Source organism: Capsicum annuum, chromosome 9 (assembly GCF_002878395.1).
Source record: "Capsicum annuum cultivar UCD-10X-F1 chromosome 9, UCD10Xv1.1, whole genome shotgun sequence".
Lineage (NCBI taxonomy): Eukaryota > Viridiplantae > Streptophyta > Magnoliopsida > Solanales > Solanaceae > Capsicum > Capsicum annuum.
This window is the reverse complement of record NC_061119.1, coordinates 171,305,103-171,308,965: the sequence shown is the minus strand read 5'-3', so window position 1 is coordinate 171,308,965 and position 3,863 is coordinate 171,305,103.

The window sequence follows — 3,863 nt, the reverse complement described above, 5'->3', positions numbered from 1 at the left end:
AGATTGGTACTGATGTACTGAATTCTGATGGCTAAGTAATTTATAACTAAAATCCATGGTCCTGTAGGAATATCTGAGTCCTTTACTGAATACCGATTACTGAACTGACACTGTAACTGAGGCCTAAAGTATGGAGCATCAACACTACGGATTCATCGAGGGATCTAAACTGAGGGTATACACGACATAACCTGAGTTTGGCTGATCACTAGGAGTGGAACATGATTCATGTGGGCTGAGCATACTATAAAGCACAACAGGAGTACATGAGTCATAAGCTGCATGACCTGAGTTTGAAGGTTCTGTATTCATGGGACATGATCCGTACTATTGAGTAAAATGGAACTCTTTATACTAGGAACTGAAAACGCACATGATTCTATAGAAGGTGCGTAAATGTAAGCTGTGTTCATGGAACATGATTTGTACCGCAGAGTAAACTGGGACCCCTTATACTGAAAACTAAAATCGTACATGATTTTCACTAATATGCACAAATATATGCGATGATCATGGAGCTAACAGGTAGGACATGAATAAATATCATGATACTTGATAGGTTTTGAGGATCTGTAATACTATTCTGAGACATTCTGCATGATTATGTTTACTGTGGGAATAGACAAAGATGTCATCTATGATGACTATGACAAACATGTCCAAGTATTACTTGAACACATGGTTCATCAAGTCCATGAAGACTGCTGGGGTATTGGTAAGACCAAAGGACATGACTAAGAATTTGAAGTGACCGTACCGAGTTTGAAAAGCTGTCATCGGAATGTCACATTCTCTAACTCTGGGTTGATGATAGCTTGATCTGAGGTTATCTTAGAGAAATAACTGGCACCCTGAAGTTTTCCAAATAGGTCATTGATTCTGGGAAGAGGATACTTGTATGTAACCATGACTTTATTGAGCTAACGGTAGTTTATACACATTCTAAGAGAGTCGTCTATATTTCGAACGAATAGAACTGGTGCACCCCACGGGGTAATACTGGGACTTATGAATCCCTTATCTAAGAAATCCTTCAATTGTTCTTTTAGTTCTCTAAGTTCTGTTAGTGCCATTCTGTATGGAGGAATAGATAAAGGCTGAGTATCTGAAAGAAGATCAATGTCGAAGTCTATTTTCCTTTCGGGAGGAAATTTAAGAAAATCTTTCGGAAACACATATGAATATTCATTCACTATTTAGACTGATTCAAGACTGGGAGTTCTGAAACTAGAATCCTTAACTCGAATAAGATGATATACACATCCCTTACATATCATTTTCCTAGCATGTAGGTAGGAAACAAACTAACCTCTGAATGCTGAAATACTACCCTCCACTCTAGGACGGGTTCATTTGGAAACTAAAACTAGGTTGTGATCGACTGTGGCATAGCAGGAATGAAGCCAATCTATGCCGAGAATGACATCAAAATCCATCATCTCTAATTCGACTAAGTCTGCTAAAGTAACTTTCTCAGTTACCATAACCAGACAATTCTTGAATACTCATTGGGCTACGATGGTTTTACCCACTGGGGGAGAAACTAAAAAGGGATCTGCTAGAATTTTGGGACTGACTTTAAAATCAACTGCTATATAAGGAGCAACAAAAGACAAGAAAGCTCTTGGATCTAGCAAAGCGTAAATATGCAAGTTAAAGATCTGTAATGTACCAATAACCACATCAATAGAATTTTCCTGATCCTTTCGGGATTGAAGAGCAAAGAGTCTATTTGGGCATTGCCCACTGGTAGCACTGGAGGTGGCACCCTGCTGATTTAGGTGATCAAACTAAATGAGGAATGGTTACGCTAACTCTAAAAACCTGATGGGGCAATATCTGACTCTATGGCTTGGCTTGCCACATAAAAAATAGACGTCGTTGCCATCTTTACAAATACCCTGATTGTTCTTACCATAAGTCTGAAAAGGGGATGAGTTCGGGCACTGCTAATATTTCCCTGAGGTTTAGGGCTTGGCATCCTATTCTTGTTGCCATCTCTGAATTTTGGCACTAGAGCACAGGCTGAAGAAGGGGTTGGGACAACAGCCTGCTGATTGCTCTAAGATACTACTGAGTAAGATAAAGTGAGGGAGTCAGTTTTGAATTCGACATGAAAGGCATGCTCGTCCAGGGAATCTACCTGAATGGGCGAAGGTACTGACTGTTTTTTGGTTCTCCTTTTGTTAGCCCATTTGGGAGACATAATTAGTAAATGAAATGGAAAAATGGATTCGACTGGGAGTCTACATTTGAGCTTATGCTCACTGACACGACATGAATATTGAAAGAAAGGAAACTATTCCTAGAATATCTCATAGCCTCCTGTCCATAAGTATGGTGCATAATACACCCATTCACAAGACTCTACTAGATGCGTCTTTTCAAACTTCCTAGGACACTGTTGAACCTTAGGCTCTGATATCAAGTTTGTAATGCCCCAAATCTGGTACTCGAAAAGCTACACGATGCTCGTGACCCCGAAGGACCACAAGCTAATCCATGAATGATATCTGTATCTGAACACTGCATAATTTACTGTATAAATATGGAATAAAATGCTGAAAGGCCATAAGTTTCAAATATATTATAAAACATAACATCTAAAAATATGGTATATCAATATCAAAACAACTAAAATAACTGTCTAAACATACTATAGTATGAAAGCCTCTAAAACTGTACTATCTGAATAAGGAGTTGATGGGGAATGTCCCCAACTTACTCTAACTACTAAAATAAACTAAGTACTCTAGAAGCAAAGTAATCAAATCATAACATCCTCGAATGATAAGGACTCATTGCTCACTCTGACTACTGAAACTGGATTGCTACAGATGCTTTGGAGCTCGTACTTATGAACCTATGGCATAAAAAATCATAGAGAAAATGTGTCAGTACGATTGAATGTACTGGTATGCTAGTGAGGTAGGCTGAATGCAAAGGGTTGATATGTATAAACAATACTAACTGATTGTATAACATGAATATGAGAATACATGCATGAATAAGTAACTGTAACTGAATTTGTGATAATACTGACTACTGAGTATGAATACTGATATCATAAGTTACTGATAACTGATGTAACTGATACTGAGTGACTATATCTGACAGTCTAGATTCTGATGGAACTAGCTAAGTTCCATACTTTACTGGGTGATTGTATCTACTAGTCTAGATTCTATAGAACTATCTGAGTTCTATTACTGAGACTCAGATTGAGACTGAGACTGCAACTATGGGAAGTAGTCCTTTAATTGACATGCCCCTAATAAGCTATTATAGCTGAGTTAGGGTTCAATCTATAACCCCAATTGGTAGAGTGTCAATACCGTACCACTGGTAAGGACAAGCTATGAGTGACCCTTATCTAACAGGTACTCTAATAAGAACGGCGGGAACCTCATCTAATAGGTTAAGCCACCTCATCTACCCTCATCTAGCAGGTTTGATATCTCAATCTATACTGGCTACGTAGTTCTGGAGCGCAAAGATTGCTTCTAAGAATCACACCCTCTACTTGTAGGTGAGTTTCCATCCTTGGGATCACTCAGTACTGAATCCTACTCCCATCTGAATAGACACTAAACTGAATATACTAGACTAAATTGGATTGAGTTCACTAAATTGCGTTGACTGATGGAATATTACTGAGATCTGTTAACTGACTGAGTTTATTGAACTGATATTGAATTTGTAGAGTTTTCCTGCGTTATGTAATTGACTGAATTCTACTGCTTGACTGATATTATCATAAAACTGACACTGACTCTAGGCACATAGCTAAATTGTCAGGTACAAGTACCCCTAGGACTCGGTAGCTTGAAACTGACAAGACATGACACTTCTTGAACACATGA